At 42.3% G+C, this 20,179-nt stretch overlaps 1 protein-coding gene across 1 annotated transcript in view; it reads right to left on the reverse strand.

The window, feature by feature from the left end:
- SH3D19 (SH3 domain containing 19) overlaps positions 1–20,179 on the reverse strand; it is a 170,335-nt gene that overhangs the window by 112,593 nt on the left and 37,563 nt on the right. The gene's annotated exons all lie outside the window — the stretch shown is intronic.

Here is a 20,179-nt window from a genome sequence, read left to right on the forward strand (position 1 = left end):
CATCCCCCAGGGATAAGGAAGGGGGATACTACAGTAGACTAGGAAATAGAAGCAATTCCCAGCTTTGCTAGGGTACAATAATACAACTAGTTCAATCATTTAACCACCATGGTCCTCAGTTTCCTGATCTACAAAACAGAAATGAAAACCCTCACAATCACGGTGTGGAGGAAAATGTTATGCAAATGTAAAATACTGTCAAGCTTCTGTAACTGATCACATGCTAAACTCTTCGGAAATCAATTTCATACTTCTAGACAAAAGTTTATTCTCTTTGTAAACTAGAAGGACAACCTGAATTATAACAAAGACTTTAAACTGCCCTTCTCAGGGTGCCTGGGTGGCTCAGTCGTTAAGCATCTGCCTTCGGCTCAGGTCATGATCCCAGGATCCTGGGATGGAGCCCCGCATCGGCCTCTTCACTCAGGAGGAAGCCTGCTTCTCCCTCTCCCACTCCCCCGCTTGTGTTCCCTCTCTGTCTCTCTCTGTCAAATACATAAATAAAATCCTAGAAATAAATAAACTGTCCTTCTCTCTTTAGAGTTTGTAATTTGTCTACATTACTAATTACACACATTAGTACCTTAATACTGGTATCTAACTTCTGGGCATTATGGCTAAACTAATTTTTGCTTTCTATCCATTTCACCCAGGGCCAGGCACTGAAGGACCAGACTTCAGAAGTATGTCTGGAAGACCCCAGGGGGAGCCGGGGAACTGAGGTGCCCCCTGCTGTCCAGGGAGAGGTGTCTGGGGCTTCTGGATGGGGGAGGGGCGGACTTTATCCATTCCCTTCTAACAGGGGAGATGAGAGTTCATAAGCTGAGATCTTTCCTACTTTTATTTGGTTCTGGAATTGTCCTCCCCACCTGCCTACCTGCAGCCCATAACCAAACAAAGCTGAGACAGGCTCTCATAGAGGCAGAAATACAAACTGCGTTCCTTAGTCAAGAAAATAAAATGTCGAAAAAATGTCAAGACAGTCTGAAGGGTGTCTAGAAAATACAGACCTCACCAAAGCACAGCTGGAAAAACTGGCACTTGAAAGAGGAAAGAGGCATCTTCTCTAAATTCTACTTTTGATTCAAGTTATGTAACAAGAAACATAAATACTTCATTTAAGTTAGTTTAGTTCTTCACAGAAATGCCTTAATCATGACTCAAAATGATGGCATTAGCATGTATTAAGGGAATATAAAAACCAAGGTGTGTTTCTCAGTTCTCTAGAAAACTTGTTACATTAACCCCTGCACTTTTTATAATATTATAACAAACTCACTGAATTTATTGCCAAGGGGGAAAAAGTTACCTCCTGACTCGAGTTTGCTTATGCTTATCAGTATGCTTCAGATGATGTGAGCTATGCAGCTCATCCTTTTTTTCTTTTCTGCTTTGGTCTCCAGAAAGTTTCAAGTTAAATTAATTCTTGACTTTAATAATCTCATTCTTGATTTTTAGAAGCATAATCTCCCCCCACTCCCCTTTTCTGTAGGCCTTCTAATCCCACTCATTTTTACTGTACCCATGATGTTCTCCTATGCCAAGCACCAGCTCTGGAATTAAAGAGTCTAAATATAGGTGTCATTGTCATCATCATCATCATCATCATGGTTTTAAAAATAGCAACCAACATCTGCTCAGCACTTGCCTCATGTGCCTTATCCAAGTTCCTTCAGATTTCAGAGTCCCCTACTCCCTTTTTTTAATGAACAGGAGATCAATTATTAACAAAAACCTCCTGTTATTTCCTTATTCCACTCCTCTCCAACTAGATTGCCAACACCTTGAAGGCAGGCAGCCCGCCCCTGTAATTCATGATTCTTTATAGATTCTGCCACATTTAGCACAATACCTTGCACATGATGAAGATCCAGTAAGTATTTGCTGACTTAGGAAAGCAAAGGACAAATTACAACAAGTAGAGACTGACACAAAAAGGGGAAAAGAACAAAACAGAAAATACTGGTCAGCTAACTAACCGGCTTATTTCCTCTTCTTCATTTTCTCTTATCAATTCTGCAACTGGTCAAGAGGCCAAGGACTTAGGGCACAGCCCTTTGGGATCCAAGCTAAGGGATCTGCCCCAGGTTGGTTCACCTCTGGCCAGGGGGTAATGCCATGAGAGCGACTAGGGCAAGTCCCTGAGATGTGGCAGGCTGGACAGAGGGAGGACTGTGAGCCTGGTCTTGCCCCACACCAGGATCACTGCACTGACTGAGCCCAGCTCCTTCCAGTGCCCACCCCCAATTTGCCCCTCTTCCTATTGGCAGAATCCCAGACATCCTGCACTCCGGCACAGCAGGGGGCGCCTAAAGCCCCAGCTCCTCCCCTCTGGGTCCTGAAGCTACACTTTTGAAGTCTGGTCCCTTCAGTGCCTGGCCCCTGTGAAAACCAAAGGAGAGGCGGGGTGAAGCGGACGAATCCATCCAGGAGAAGCTGGTCTTGCCCCCCTTCTCCAGCTGCTCCCCAGCTGGCCTCTTCCTGAGAGCCTGAGGCCAGAAAGAAGGAAGTGCTGATTCTGAGGAAAAAGACATGGGCCCTGCTGGTTTTATCTTCCTGCTCCCTCTTCTGCTGGGGATCTCAGGTGTGTTCCTGGGGTGAGGAGAGTCCTAGGCGGGGGTAAGGACTCCAGCCCAGGAGAAGCTGCACAGGGCATGGGCTGTGGCTCTCCTAAGGCAACAAGAATTCATCACGGGTGTCTCCCACATACTCCCTTTCTCTCCCTAGGTACCAATGAGGAGGAACCAGAGAATCTCCTAAAGTCAAGTAAGAGGTCCCAGCCAGGGCAGCATGACTGGGTGGACTGAGGGAAGGGAATTTGTGCCAAGTTGAAGACACGATACCAGTCTGGGAAAGCAGCACGGAGGGGTGGGGGCAGAGGGGTGGGTTTCTGGGCAGATCTCCCATGCCTTTCTCTTCTTTGTCGGCAGTCTGTGGGCGGCCCGCAGTCTCATCTGGCATTGCCTCAGGCAGGGAGGCCAACGTGGGCCAGTGGCCCTGGCAGGTCAGCATCCGCCAGGGCTTGCTTCACACCTGTGCAGCCACCCTCATCTCACAGCAGTGGGTGTTGACAGTGGCAAGCTGCTTCCGGTGAGTGCTGGCCCTGCTTCGGGGACACCCGCCAGGGGACTCGGGTGACTGGAGCTCCAGGGCTAAGGTCAGACAGGAGTTTACCCTGCACTGCTCCATACAGTACACTGTGCCTTAGACGTGGGTCCAAATGTTTCCTGCCCTAGCTCTCAGTTCAATGCAACTACTCTTAAGATTTCATCTTCATATTTGACAGTCACCCTGACTGAAATGAATGCCTGAAAACAGTTATTCCCTGTCCTCCCAACTCAGTCTCTACCCAAGGAGATATTCCCCGGGGAGGGACCCTCCCTTTCCAGAATGCCACATCTTCACACCACTCTGGATGCACGATCTTGGGCCCTCTTTACTTTCCCCAGGGACCTCATCCTCTCCTATGGTTTAAAAATGTCATATACTTGCTGATAACACCCACATTTACATCACTAGCCCCAAACTCTAGTCCTGCTGCATTTCCATTTGGAAGTCTCACTGGTACCTCAAAGGTCACATCAGCAAAACAGAGCTACAATTTCATACCACCATCATCCCCAAACCGACTTCTTTCTTCCCTATCTCATTCAACAACATAACCAGTTGCTCAGGCCATACTCAGAAATGTAACTCCCCCCACTCTCCCTCACCCTCCATATCTACTGCATATACTAATTCTGTCAGTTTTACTTCCAAAGTATACTTTGACTAAGCATAGCTGTCCCCAGACTACTACAGTAGTATAATAGGTTTTGCTACTTGATTCATGTACATAACAAAGTGATTTTTCAAAAAGTCAGAGGCAAGATCATGTCAGTCCCTCCTTCAAATCCTTCAGTGGCTGCACAGGCAACTTAGAATAAAACCCAGATGCTCTACTGTGACCTATAAGCTACAGATCACCAGGTATCTGCTCATTTTTCCAACCTCATCTCATTCTACTCCAGGTTTATTTCAATTCCTAGAAACTGCCAAGTTCTTTCTCACCCTCCAGGCCTCTGCACAGTCTACCCCCTCTGTCTGAAATGCTATTCCTGATACTCTTACCTTTTGGGACTCTCTTCAATGAGACCTTTTGTGACTGCCCAATCTAAAGACTCTTCCCCTATCCTTTACTAACTTAAAATCCTGTTTTCTTCATAGTATTTATCACAGTTTAAAATGCTGTAGTTAAATTGTCTGTTGTTTGTTTGCCTTCATTCCCTCCCTTCCTCACTCCCCTTTCTCTCACATACACTCGAGGTGCAGACAAGGATGTGCGTGCACGCACACAATCCTATGAGGGCCAGATCTCACGTCTAAGTCTCCTTTGTACTCTCAGAAAAATGCTGAATACTTAGTGAAGGAACAAATGCTTAAGAAGAGTCAGAGGAAAAATGCAACCTCTAGAACGACGGGCTCTGCTGTGACACCCCACTCTGCTTCTCTTCTCAGGTCTAAGGACACCAGAAAATACAGTGTGTTGGTGGGGTCACTTCAGGTCTCTGGTCGCCTGGGCTCCAAAACGACGCTAATCCCTGTGTCCAGGATTATCCCCTACCCTCACTTCCAGGGAAACACAACTAGTGCCATCGCTCTGGCAAAACTGGCCTACCCCGTCTCTTTCACCCCTGTTGTCCTGCCCATCTGCCTCCCCACATCTGCAGTCCAGCTCAAGAACTCAACCTCCTGCTGGGTGACTGGATGGAGCTATTCTGGAATACACCAACGTGAGGATAAGTAGATTTTCTGAGCCCTCTTGCCTCAACTGACATTCTCTCCCCCTACGCTCTACCCCGGCCCTAGCCCCAGATATATTGCACTCTCCAGGCAATTAATGAGACGCCGCAGACTTCAAATTCTCCTTGACCCTATTACCTCCCCTTAGCTTTCATACCTCTGCTGTAATCTCTTTTGCTTATTGGTATCTGTTTTTGCTCTTGTTCAGCAATAGCGCTAAGACCTTGAAGGTGAGAAGGACAAGACAATGAGCTTAGGGAGAAGGTAGCTCTCAGTGTGAGATGATGTAATGGAGCTCTCCCTCTGCACCTGGGTAGTGCGTGTGGTTAGATGGAGAGGTGAAGGCAGGCATGAAGATGTATTCAAAAAGGTCAGGCTGCTCAGCAAGTCTCAAGTCAGAAGAGGAGAGGAGAGTTTCATGCCTGAATCAACGGTCTTCATTTTTCAGAGTATGTGAGATCTACCTCTTCATACTCTATGGAATATAACAATATATTCCAAGGCTAAATGAGGTAATTCTGTGTCATTCATTGTTTTGGGTTTTCCTGAATCACAAGATTTTCTGTTATTTGTGGCATCTGAGTGGGAGCAAATGCCTTCAGCCCTGTTCAGACCCAGAGAACTCCACCCTTAGGCTATTTCCCCGAACTGGAAAGCAGAGTGCCGCCTGATATGGAGGCAGAATATTTAATATCAGAGCTGAAATCCCTGAAATCCAGAGGCATGAAATCTGTATCCCCAGCTGAAAGTTGCTTCCCAATTTTTAAAGACAGCTCTGATTCTTTTTGATCTCACAGATATGAAGCCATCTTATATCCTGAAGGAGCTAGAAGTGCCCCTTACTGATCTCCAGACATGCAGTGACTACTACCAGAAAGCAGACTTGCATGGAATCAAGCCCATCATCAGTGAAGCCATGATCTGCTCCAAAATCCCAGTGTGGCAGATGGATCAGTGTATAGTAAGAATCCATCCTGTAGGCACCTTCCAGAACCCTCCCCTTTCCCATGTGCTAATTCCATGTATCACAGCTTCAGAATCCCTGGGTGAATCCAGCAGTGCCTGGACAGGCCCTAACTCCACAGTTCTTCACTAAATGACTGGGAGAGTTACTGTCTTTGCCCTGTGCATGGCCTAGTCATTTCTTCTCTCCCCAGGGCAGCAGAGGAGATCCCCTGACGTGTAGAGTGGAGGATTTCTGGGTCCTGGCAGGAGTGGTCAGCTGGGAATCAAACTGCACCCGAACCAATGAGCCTGGAATATATACAAACATCAGTTTCTACAAATCTTGGATTGAGAAGTCAGCCATTTCACAGACTGACTTTTCTGCTGTCCTCAGTCTGGACTTCTCTGGGCTCCTCCCTGTAATGCTTCTACCTCTTATTTTCCTGGGGCTACCCTAACTGGCTGAGGTTAGTATGACCAGATAAGTGACAGGAATGAGAAGAAAAAGGGGAAATTCTAGAAGTTGATGGCTTTTGTTTTTGTTTTTTAAATAGGCTCCATGCTCTGTGTGGAGCCCAATGACCCTGAGTCAAGACCTGAGCTGAGATCAAGTCGGTATGCACCAGGTGCTCCTAGAAGTTGATGGTCTTGATGAGAGATTTTGAAGACTCAGCACGGCAGATGTAGTTCTGCTACTTCTGGCTAGTCAGTAAGCCTAATCTGTTTGTTGCCTTATATCCAAGTCAACCTGGAAAGCAAGAGCCCCCGGGTTAATAAAGTTTGGTTGATTCCATCTGTTATTTCTTATATTCATTCTTTTCATGAAACTGGAGACAAGAGCCTGGGGAAATCCAAAAGCACAGAACTTTAGGGCTGAAAAAGATCTGGAAATCACCTGGCCCAACCAATCCCACATTCTACAAATGAAGAAACTGGAGTCCAGAGAGGTTAGTAAGTTTGCCCTTGCTGAATTCCAGATGAAAACCATCCAATATGGGCCTAGACTGGGTTCTGAAGAAAAAGCAAGGACTCAAAAGATTAGGTGTCAGTGGAAGCACAGCAGGAAAGAGGAGCCGAGGGCAGTGTATTAGTTATTCCTGTACAACAAATCACCCCAAAACTTAACAGCCATAAAAACTCAAACACTGATAATCTCACAGCTTCTGGGGTCAGTAATCAGGGGAGGCTTAGCCAGGTAGTTCTGGCTCAGAGGTTTTCATGGGGCTGCTGCTCTATCAGCTGCAGTCATCGCAAAGTTCAACTAGAAAAGGAGCTGCTGTCAAGCTCATTCATAGGTCTGTGGCAGGCTCCAGAGGATCTGCTTCTAAGGTCACTCACACTGGCATGTCTGTAGGGCTGCCTCGTGGCAGCTGGCTTTCCCTAGAGTGAATAAGCCAGGATAAAGTAAAAGAGCACCCAAGATGGAAGCCACAGTCCTTTTATAACCCAATCTCAAAACTGACTGTATTCTAGTCTTTTTTTTTTCCCCCACACCCAACATGGAGCCCAATGCAGGGCTTGAACTCATGACCAAGACCTGAGCTGTGATCAAGAGTCTGATGCTCAACCAACTGAGCCACCCAGGCTCCCCTATTATAGTCTAGTCTGTAAAACAGTAAGTCAATAAGGTATAAGTATCAGGAAGCAAGGATCACTGGGCCTTGGATCTTACAGGCTGCCTTCTATAGGTAAAGTCAGGGAAAGGTTTGCAGTAAGGGGCTACTGGAAGCTAAAACTGACCAGCGTTTAGTAGTCAAGGATTAAATGGAGGGATAGGGAGTTTAAATAGAAATATTCAGGGGAGGGGCGCCTGGGTGGCGCAGTCGTTACTTCGGCTCAGGGCGTGATCCCGGCGTTCTGGGATCGAGCCCCACATCAGGCTCCTCTGCTGGGAGCCTGCTTCTTCCTCTCCCACTCCCCCTGCCTGTGTTCCCTGTCTTGCTGGCTGTCTTTCTCTCTCAAATAAATAAATAAAATCTTTAAAAAAAAAATACATTAAAAAAAAAGAGAAATATTCAGGGGAGAATACCTTCTGAGTCTCCAGTTAACGCCACCCACTGAAAGCACTTCATGGTTGTACTCTTAGGTATACTGGGGTCAAGGGAAGGTGTTTATTAGATCTCCAACTTGCAATTTCCTGACTAAAAAGTGGTGTAAGAACACGTCTCATGTAAGAAATCTATGGCTGCTTTATCCCTGTCCTTTTCCTAGGCAGGTATACAAAGACTGGTTAAGAACATGAGATCTGAGGGGAGCCTGGGTGGCTGAAGAAATTAAGCGTCTGCCTTCGGCTCAGGTCATGATCCCAGGGTCCTGGGACTGAGTCCCGCATTAGGCTCCTTGCTCGGTGGGGAGCCTGCTTCTCCCTCTGCCTGCCGCTCCCCCTGCTTGTGCTCTCTGACAAATAAATAAATAAAATCTTTAAAAAAAAAAGAGAACATGGGATCTGACACTGGCCAATGCTGACATAATCTATGGATTTCATAAAAAGATCATTAAAATAATAACAGGATTCTCTGTATTACTAGGCAAATAATAGTAAAAAATAACTGGAAGAAGTTTTGACAACATAGTGGAATGAACAACAACAAAGTGGACATCCCTTGCTCAAATTTCATTAAATACCAATAAAATCATTGCTTTAAAAGGAAGATTTTCATTAATAACCGCAAAGATAATTACATAAAAATACATAAATTAAATCTGGGCCATTAAAAAGCTTTCCATACATATGAAAATGGTAACAACTTTGAAAAAAATTAATTCCCTAAATGAAAAAATGATACAAAGTATAAGCAGTACTCAAAGGATGATTACAATTTATTCTCAAAGACACACTATTCATGTTAATAAGCTTTCCTCAGGACTTTTTTTTTAGGTGACAACACTACAGAATGGCAAGCAAGGACATATTAACATTAACAAAATTAACAAAAGATAAACTCACTAAACATGTGAGATTCTAAATAAGTAAAAAGATAACAGTGTGAGAAAAAGACAATGGATCTAGATACAAGAGCCAAGAAATCCAACAAGGAGGTAAAGGTTTTAGAATCAGGAAACAAAATAGTTGAAAGGCACCTTACAAGTTATCTGATACAACTCTCAACTCAAGGCATTAAGTCTGCTTATTTAACAGACCCAGGGGATGATCCTTACACGTCTTCACACAGCAGCACTGGAAAATCAACTAAGTGAGTAACTGCTGGGAATGGAGAATGGCAACTATTTTCACTACACAGCACTGTCCCACCGCTTTCCCACCAGGACCCTCTAAAACTGAAACCTAACAGGAAAATTTATACATAACGTCTGAGATGAAATGAGATAATTAGCTGTAAAAAGAACCCGCCAAAATTTTAGCAAATACATGCCTTCTGTGTTTTAAGAATAAGCTGACCTTGGAGATCTGGGTATAATGTCAAAGCAACAGAAGAGGCATGAAACCATAAGTGAGAAGCTTCAATCTAATCAACAGCACTAGGCACTGACTATAATCGGAAGGGGAAGGGTCAGCATGGAATCCAAGGCAGCAAAAGCTAGATAACCATACGTGTTCATCAGACCCTAGGCTGTTAAGGGGGAAAGAGACTCTGCCTGATGAATATAATTGCCGCATTTATTTAGAAAAATACGTTCTGTTATGGAGAAGTGCTCTTTCACCTAGCTTTCATAAAGAAGGGATATTCCATCCCAATAAGTGAAATGCTTTGGAGATTAACCACTTCCATTTATTCAGATCCTAAGTCTCTTCAAACCACCACCCATTTACTAATTTGTCCCTACGCATATCAAGAAGATGTGCCCTGGTTAGGAAAAATGAAAATTCCAAATAATGGAAATGAATAGCCCTCAAAGCAAATAAACATTCTGGCTCATACACAGGTCTTAAAATTTAGTGAGTCGGTCTCTTGAATTTGATGTATTCTAGGTGCTCTGACAAACCTTGAATTTCTGAGGCTAAAAAGCTAAGGCCCCAAAGCCTAAATTGAGAGGACTTGTGCAAAGTCATGTTGCCTGGGAAAGATCTGGCCAAGTGGACTCTCTGCGTGACATGACATCTTTATCTCATCTCTGTAGCAGGAACTTATATTTACTTTATGCCTCCTCTGTATTGGCTAGTACGCTGATCACTTTATTTTTTTCTGAGGACTGATTTAGAAAGAGAACACATGTGCATGCATGAGAGAGGAGCAAAGGGGAGGGGCAGAGGGAAAGGGTGATGGAAGTCTCAAGCAGACTCTCTGCTGAGCATGGAGCCCGATGCAGGGCTCGATCTCACAACCCTGAGGTCACAACCTGGGCCAAAACCAAGAGTCAGACTCTTAACTGACTGTGCCACCCAGGCACCCCCGATCACTTTAAATATTATCTTACTTAGTCCTAAAATTCAAGAAGGGATTATTTATCCTGCTTTCACAAATGAAAATACACACACAGAACGCAGCTGAGGCTCAAAGAGGTTAAGTAACTTGCCAAAGATCACACAGCTGATATTTGATTAAATAGATTTATCCAGGACTGTCTGACTCAAAAGAGCTGGCTCTTCCACTATACCAGATTACCTCTACTCACTGTGAGAAGGCTCTACTAAAGTTTCATCTTTATACTATGCTGAAATAACACCGCCCTTTGGTTCTAGTTATTTGTACTTCTTATACTCTTAGCTCCATTTGTCATTATTTGGGTGTACACAGCTTTACTTCTCCTGAATAGATAAGAACAGCCTTGACAAAATAAGCAGCTATCCTATTCATTTTCTTGACCTTCTAGCAGCATCTAATATAGAGACTTGCAAAAAACAAAGCATCAAATCTCATTTTCTGAAAAACAAAATGAGAGCTATAGACTATAGAAAACCAGTTGTCAAAACCATAGGAAGAATTCCTTTAGTATGAGTACAAGTAAACAAATTTAAAAAGGGAAATATTTTTTTCTCTTAGTGATCAAAAGAACAAGACCAACAGCTCTTGCAAAGGGGGCCTGGTTGATGGGCAGGCAGCAGGGCCCTGGGCATGTAGGATGGAGCTCAGAGCAGGAGCAGTCCCTGTGGAGAAGGTGAGAGCAGGAAAGGGAAACTACAGATTATTGGCCAAGAAGGCAAAGAGCTGGGAAGAGGAAAAGGGTGTCTCTAAAATGTTGTCCAGGGATTGGCCCTGACATAATGGATGCCAAGTATATGGACTAATTTTAGGACATACTGGTTAGTGGAACTAAAGCTGGACTAAAAATGTTTTTGTACAAGTTCAAGAACTAACACCAGACTGGATCTTTTTAGGCCTAAGGTCTATTGCCGCAAGGTGACAGAAAAGACAAAATGCCAGAGTAATCGATTATTCTTTAAAAGATTGTTTTATAAGGGGATTTATTCGTTTTTCCAATATAATACATCAATCTAATGGGCTGAATTAGAAGAGAGGCAATGGAATCCATTTGCTCTTCCCGGAAATATAGACAAAAAGCTACAAAATTTGCAAATCTGCCGCTGTCCCTGTTTTATTCTCAAGTGCTCAAGAGAAGACTACATCTCCAAAGTGGCATTCCCGCTCTACAGCAGTGGTTCCCAACTGAGGGTGATTCAGCCTCCCAGGGTACATTTGGCAATGTCTGGAGACAACTGTTTGTCACAAATGGAAGTGGTAGTACTCCTTGACATCCAGTAAAATAAAGGTCAGAGAGGCTGCTTAACATCCTACAATACACAGGACAGCACCCCACCCCACAATGAAGAATCATCTGGCCCAAAATGCCAATAGAGATATTGCTGAGAAATTCTTATCCATGGGCACCATCAACATTAATCTAAGCCATCACCAAGAAGACCGGTTGTCCAGAATTTAGTACTTAAGACGGAGATATTAGTTCAATACAAATAAAAACAGCAGCTATTTATTTTTGTATCCTTAAATAGGCCAAACCCAAGCTAAGTACTTTCACTTTTTTTAAAAAAGATTTCATTTATTTATTTATTTATTTGAGAGAGAGAGAGAGAGCACGAGCAGGGGAGAGGGGCAGAGGGAAAGGGAGAAGCAGACTCCCCGCCAAGCAGGGAGCCCAACATGGGGATCGATCCCAGGATCCTGAGATCATGACCTGAACCAAAGGCAGATGTTTAGCCGACTAAGCCACCCAGGCGCCCCCTGAGTACTTCCACTTTATCTCATTTAGTTTTTACAAGAAGACCCTAAACACCTCCTCCCATGGACACACCAAATCTATAGCTACAACATACGAATCATTTCCCTCTAAAAAAAAGATCTGAAAACTAGATGAACTGCTCTCCACAACAATGGATAAAAGGAGCACATCAAGATACGTAAGAGAAACAGAGATACAGTATCATAAAAAACCCCACCCCTGGCATGTTGGCAGACAACAGGGAGGGATCTCATCAAACAGGCACTTCTGGGCGGGGTGCCCCATACTGGGCAACCTACCCCTGGTATCCACATGGGAGACAGAAGCCTCCAAAACATCTGGCTTGGACAACCAATGAGGCTGACGTCTGGGGTTCCCAGAGTTGTTACAGGAAACAGATTCCCCTCTTAGAGGGCTCGCACATAGTCTTATCGGCCCTGAGACCCAAGGAAAAACAGGTTTGAAGTGCCTACGCTATATGTGAAGAGATTCATTTGCTAATCTGGGGGCACTGGCTGGAGGAGTGCGAGACAGCTGAGATGCTCACCAGAGATCGAGGAACGACTGGATGCCACTGTGGCACGCTCCACATATCCGGCTAGCACAGGCAGGCAAGTCTGGATGCAGTACCCTCCTGCTACTTTGCTGGGACAGGTCGGGGCAAGAAGTGAGGGCAAGAGCAACACTCCCTTGGTTCCCTGGCTGGGGCAGGCAAGACAACAGGTCACAGAGCTCTCCCACTCTCTAAAGTCTATGAGTATGGACAACTGCAACACTCCCCTGCCCCCTGACTGGGGCTGGTGACTGTGAACAGTCGTGGCATTTTCCCGCTGCCAGCCTAAAGCCAAAGTGTGCAAACAGAAAAGGCACTTCCACTGAACACTGAAGCCCAAAGATGCACTCAGTCAAGACATTTTCCCACTGCCCTTCTACAGCCAGTGACTGTGCCCTGCCCCTACACTCTCCAACTGACTCACTAAAGCCAGCAGGTGCATGCATTCCACAGAAGTGACACCCTTTAATTGCCTCGTCCTGGTGACCAAGAGGACTGGTGTTTCAAACCTCCATGGAACTGTTAACAACTGGAAAGGCAGTTCTTGGCAGGCTCCGACCCCCAGGGCACTGCACAGACAGTAGACTGAAATACAACCCCAGTCTTCCTGTCAATAAAACCTATTCACTTAGTCTGGAGCTTCAAAGGATAGACTTCAGGTTTCCTTCACATATAGAAGCTAAGGACTGGTCCCAGGGAACATAAGCAGGGAGACATCATTCTTGTGCACCCTGCACAAGGCTTCTCTACAGTTAACGAGACTTAACAGAAAGGAGCTTATATACTCATCTGGAGCCCCAATTTTTCCAACAGTCATCCAGGGGACCCCTCCAAATTTACTGGTCTAAAGACCAGCAGGGATTACAACTGTGGCCCCATAAGACTATGTATATTTGCATACTTCAAGAAGCTGCCTGAGATCTGGATTCCAATCAGCCTAAAACTAGGTGCTTGGATTACTGACAGGTCTTGGCACACTCTCAACAATGGAAGAGTATCAAAACAACTCAGGCAGCTTAGGCAATCACAAAGGTTCCAGAAACAACTGATAGATAAAGCAAGGTAGAACGAGAAGGATCATGCCTGCATAAGGCTATTCCTTCAAGACTGAGAGGGGTAGATGCTTGCCTACTATAGAGAAACAAACACAAAGAGTCAAATAAAGTGAGGAAACAGAGAAATATGTTCCAAATGAGATAACAAGGCAACACTTCAGAAAAAGACCTTATTGATATGGAGATAAGTAATCTACCTGAGAAAGGAATTTAACATAATGGTCATAAAGATGCTTGCCTAACTCAAGAGAAGAATGGATGAACACAGTGAGAATTTTAACAAGGAAACAGAAAACAAAAAAGTAATGAACAGGGGTGTCTGGGTGGCTCAGTTGGTTGGGTATCCAACTCTTGATTTTGGTTCAGGTCAAGATCTCAGGGTCCTGGGATCAAGCCCCACATCAGGCTCCGCACTTAGGGCAGAGTCTGCTTGGGATTCTCTCTCTCCCCCTCTCCCTCTGCCCCTCCCCCCGCTTGCAATTTGTCTCTCTCAACATCCACATTATAGGGGTCCCAAAAGGAAAACAGAGAGAGAAAGGGACAGAAAACTTATCTGAAGAAAATAATTGCTGAAAATTTCCCTAGAGAAAAAAAACAGACATGCAGGTCCAGGAAGCCGAGAGTTACGAATAAGATGAACCCAAAAAGAACAAAACCAAAACACATTATAATTAAAATGTCAGAAGTTAAAGATAAAGAGAGAATATTAAAAGCAGAAAAACAAATTGTTACATATAGGGAAACTCCATTAGCCCATCAACAGATTTCTCAGCTGAACCTTTGCAAGTCAGAAGAGAGTGGCATGACATATTCAAAGTGCTGAAAGGAAAAAACTTCTACCCACTCTGCCTGGCAAGGTTATCTCTCAGATGTGAAGCACATAAAGAATCTTCCAGATAAGCAAAAGCTAAAGGAGTTCCCAACTACTAAAATAGCCTTACAAGAAATATTAAAAGGTCTAAGCTGAACAGACATGGCACTAATTAAAAACAAAAGAACATACAAAAGTAAAAAATCTGATCGAAAAGGTAAATATATAGTAAAGGTAGTGGATCGATCACTTACAAAGCTACTAATAAGACTGAAAGGCAAAAGTTGTAAAATCAACTAAAACTACAATAATTAAGGAATACATAAAATAAAAAGATATAAAAAGGGACATCAAAAACAAAATGATGGGGGATGGGGAGTACTTCTGGAATGTGTTCAAATTTAAGTTATCAATTTAAAATAGACTGTTACACACATAGGATTACATATGTGAACCTCAAGGTAACCACAAAGCAAAAACTTATAGTAAATGCACAAAAGAAAATGAGAAAGGAATCTAAATATAACACTAAAGAAAGTCATCAAACCACAGGGAAGATAGAAAGAGAAGATGAAAGGAACAGAGAGAAACTATAAAAACAGCCAGAAAACAATTAACAAAATGGCAGTTAAGTACATACCTATCAATCACTACTTTAAATGTAAACGGACTAAAATCTTCAGTCAAAAGACAGAGAATGGCTGATGCATTTAAAAAACAAAAACAAAAAAAACAAGACATATTCATATACTGTCTACAAGTGACTCACTTTAGAAGTTAGGACACAGACAGACTGAAAGTAGAGGTATAAAAAAAGATATTCAATGCAAATGGAAACCAAAAGAAAGCTGGTGTAGCTATACTCATCTCAGACAAAAAAGACTTTAAAACAAAGACTGTAACAAGACAAAGAGGAGCACTACATAATGACATCCAGCTAGAAGATATAACATAAATATATATATGCAAACAATACAGGAGAACCAAAATACTTTAAGCAAATTATTAAAAGACCTAAAGGGAGAAACTGTCTACTCTCACTTCATTCAACGTAGTATTGGGAGTCTTAGCCACACCGATCAGACAAGAAAAAGAAATAAAAAGCATCCAAATTAGTAAAGAAGTAAAACTGCCACTATTTGCAGATGATGTGATCCTATATACAGAAAACCCTGAAGACTCCATCAAAAATCTGCTAGAACAATAAATGAATGCAGTAAAGCTAGAGGATAAAAAATTAATATTCAAAAAGTTGTTGCTTTCTTATACTCTAATAACAAACTATCGCAAACAAATCAAGAAAACAATCCTATTTACAATCCCATTAGAAAGTACAAAATACCTAGAAATAAATTTAACCAAGTAGGTGAAAGACCTGTAAACTGAAAAACTGTAAGACACTGATGAAAGAAATTGAAGGCACAAACAAATGAAAAGATATTCTGTACTAGTGGATTGAAAAAATTGATTTTACTAAAATGTTCATACTACTCGAACCAATCTAGAGACTCAATGCAATCCCTTTCAAAATTCCAAAGCATTTCTTGCAAAAATAGGATAATTCTAAAATAGGTAAGGAACCACAAGAGACCCCCAAATAACCAAAACAATCTTGAGAAAGAAGAACAAAGCCAGAGGTATCACACTTTCTGATTTCAAACTATACTACAAAGCTAAGGTAATCAAAACAGCATGGTATTGGTATAAAACAGACACACAGATCAATGGAACAGAATAGAGAGTCCAGAAATAAGCCCATGTATATATAGTCACTTACAATAAAGGAGGACCAAATATACAATGAGGAAAGGGCAGTCTCTTCAATACACACTGCTAGAAAAACTGAACGACTACATGGAAAAGAATGAAACTGAACCACTATCTTATACCATATCCAAAAACTAACACGAAATGGATTAGAGACTTCAATGTAAGACCCAAAACCATGAAACTCCTAGAAGAAAACATAGTAAGCTTCCTGACATCAGTTTTAGCAATATTTTTTTTGGATCTCAATTCGAAGGCAAGGGAAACAAAAACAAAACAAACAGGACTACACACACACACACACAAAGTTTCTCCACAAGGGAAACCATCAACAAAACAAAAAACAACCTACTGAATAGGAGGAGATATTTGCAAATCATATATCTGATAAAGGGTCAATATCCAAAATATATAAAGAACTCAAACAACTCAATAGCAACAACAACAACAACCCAAACAACACAATTTAAAAACTGGCAGAGGACCTGAACAGACATTTTTCCGAAGAAAATACACAGATAGCCAATGGGCACATGAAAACATGCTCGACATCACTCATGATCAGGGAAATGCAAATGAAAACCACAATGAGCTATCACCTCATACCTGCCAGAATGACTAGTATCAAAAAGAGAAAAAAGTAACTACTGTTGGGGAGGATGTGAAAAGGGAACTCTTGTGCACTACTGGTGGGGATGTAAACTGGTGCAGCCACTATGGAAAACAGTATGGAGGTACCTCAAAAAATTAAAAACAGAGCTGTGATATGATCCAGCAATTCTGCTACTGGGTATCTTGAAGAAAACAAAAAAACACTAATTTGAAAAGACATATGCACCCTTATGTTCACTGCAGCATTATTTACAGCAGCCAAGATATGGAAACAACCTAAGTTGGTCATCAATGGATAAATGGATAAAGATGTGATATCTATCTATCAATCAACCTAATGGAATACTACACAGCCATAAAAAGAATGAAATCTTATCCATGACAACATGGATAAACTTTGACGGTATTATGCTAATTGATAAGTCAAACAAAGACAAATATCACATGATTTCACTTATATGTGGAAATCTAAAAGATAAACAGAACAAAATACAGACTCAAAGATATAAAAAACTGAGAGGAGAAGGGTTTGGGTGGGGAGGGAGCAGAATGAGTAAAAAAGATTAAGAAGTATAAACTTTCAGTTATAAAATAAATAAGTCATGGGGATATAACATACAGCACAGGGAATGTAGTCAATAATACTGTGTTAACTTTATAAGGTGACAGGCAGTAACCAGACTTAACTGTGGTGACCATTCTGCAATGTGTAAAAATGTCACATCACTATGTGGTATACCTGAAACTAATGTAATAGTGTATGTCAATTATACCTCAATTTAAAAAAGTGACAACAACGAGAAAAAATGAAAAAGAGGACATTTTCACCAATAACTCAATGCCATTATCACATATATCAAGACTAGTAACAATTCCTCGATATCATCTAATAACCAGTTCATTATCAAATGTCCTTGATTGTATCAAAATGGCTTTTTAGAGTTGGTTTGTTACAAACCAAACAAGGGCCACACATACTTATGTCTCTGAAGTTTCTTTTCATCTAGAGGAACTTCCATCCCTTTTTACTCTCATACTATTCGCTTATTACAGAAACCACATCAGTTGTTTTATAAAATGTCGCTCATTCTGTACTTGACTATACACTTGTATTATAATTAAACTTACTCTCTATTCTCTGTATGTGCGATGAGTGGAAGTAGCTTTAGACTCAGGTTTCATTTTTTTTAATACAAATACTTCACTGGATATTGCTTCCTACTTTGTCACATCAGGAGACACATGTCTGCCTTTTTCTACTTTTCATGATGCTAAGATTGATCAGAGGGTTCAAACGGTAACAGGCTGAGCGAACTCTATCAGCTTCTCATCTAAAACTTTCGACTACTGATAATCATCCCCTGAATCAATGATCTCATGAAGGGCTACAAGTGGTGGTTTTCAAATTCCATCAATCCAAGCACATTTATTAACTGGGATTCTTCCCTCTCATCAACTAAGCCCATTTTTTTTTCTACTCTGAACCACCATTTGGACAGGAAAAGCAAGATAACTACTTAATACTTTCCTTTTACTTCCAGTTTTCAGAGGAAGGAGCTGGTGTCTTGCTTACTTCCAATAAAGCATACTTCTAACTAAACTGGAACCAAAATATATTTTTTTATAAAGCATTTAAACAAAAGGGAAAAGAGATCTGTAAGCAATGCAACTAATTTTAAAGAGTTAACAAGCGACTTCAGATTTATCCAGGGATATAAAAGTTCAAAGATCTAGGACAGCCACAAGACTCTCAGAGGAAAAAGAGTATCTGGTCAAATTCTTGTTCCTTTGATAAATCAACAGAAAGACCTGTCCACACCTTCGGTGTCTTTGCAAAATGACTACCTATATTCCAAACATGACTTGAAGGCAAACCTCAAGCTGAGATCTTTTTAAAAAGCTATACTTCCTGAGCTGACTAAATAGTAAAATTTCCTGTGAACACCACCAATTAACTGGAATACCCTGAGATATAGTGAATCTGCCATGGGTCCCAGCACAACAGCCCCTTCTGCTTAGTTGGCCACTATTTCTGCATCCTCATCTTCCCCACTACATGCATAAGGGCACTTACACCAAAGACAATTAGTCCATAGCCATGGAACTACGTCCTGGTAAGACAAGATAATCTGTTCAAATCCTCGGGAATTTGAACTGAAAATAAGGAAAAACTTGGGCAGTTTATAGTAGAGACAAAGAAAAGGCATGGACTGTGGCTGAGCCATACTAATGGCAGAGGACCCAAGTGAAGATCCTGAATGCTCTCCAGGAGCTCTTGAGTCATCCTGAATCCAAAGTTCCTGGGGCGCCTGGGTGGCACAGCGGTTAAGCGTCTGCCTTCGGCTCAGGGCGTGATCCCGGCATTGTGGGATCGAGCACCACATCAGGCTCCTCTGCTATGAGCCTGCTTCTTCCTCTCCCACTCCCCTTGCTTGTGTTCCCTCTCTCGCTGGCTGTCTCCATCTCTGTCGAATAAATAAATAAGATCTTTTAAAAAAAAAAAAAAAACAAATTCCCTTCCTGCTCTGGTCTCCAGGTCTGTCCTAGGATAGCTTCAGATGTCCTTGGTACTCTGTTCTCCTTATTGTTCCATAGATATCTGTATCTGTTTGCCAGGGCTGCCGTAACAAAGTACCACAGACTGGGTGGCTTAAAAACCAAATTTATTTTTCTCACAGTTCTAGAGGTGAGAAGTCTGAGATCAAGGTGTCAGCAGGGTTGGATCCTCCTAAAAGACATTCCAAGCTTCCTGGGCTTGTAGATAGCCATATTTCCCCTTTGTACATGTCTGTGTCCAAAGTTCCTCTTTGCATTAAGGACGCCAGCCATATTGGATTACGGCCTACACCTTATGACCTCATTTTACCTTAATTACTTCTTTAAAGACACTATCGCCAATGCTGAAATTCTTATGTACCAAGGGTTAGGACTTCAATGCATGAATTTTGGGGGATACACATTTCAGCCCATAACAACATCTTTAAAGTGATTCCCTCTTTACTTAAGCTAGTTTAAGTGGGTCTTGTTGGTTGTAACTGAATAAATCTTACCAAAACAGCTACATTTTGTGGTCTTCTATTATTTAATTATTCATGTGTTTCTTTCAAACCTCCCAATAGTTTGAGCTATAAGAGAGCAATAACATGCTTTAACAGTTCAGCAAATTCTGCCTCCACAGACCTAGTACCCTACAAACAATCGGTACCAGAAACATAAAGGGCACAGAGAATTCTGTAGAAGATGCTGTACCATGGCACCCAAGATCTCCTTTCAGGACTAAAGTATTCATTCTCCTAGCAACCAGGAGGGTTGGCTGCTGTTAGTTCATAGCTAAATCCTATCCCAAGAATTATCAACAGAGTCACTTCACCCAAGGTAATGCCCATTCCTTACAGACAACCTACATCCAATCATGCAGAATTCCAAAGGCCTAGACTCCTTGTCTACATTCAGGACATCTCTAAGAGCCACCCCAGCTCCTGAGCAACTTGTGGGATTGGCTGTGGCCCGTATGCA

Source organism: Ursus maritimus, unplaced genomic scaffold (genome assembly GCF_017311325.1).
Source record: "Ursus maritimus isolate PB19 unplaced genomic scaffold, ASM1731132v1 scaffold_11, whole genome shotgun sequence".
Taxonomy (NCBI): Eukaryota; Metazoa; Chordata; class Mammalia; order Carnivora; family Ursidae; genus Ursus; species Ursus maritimus.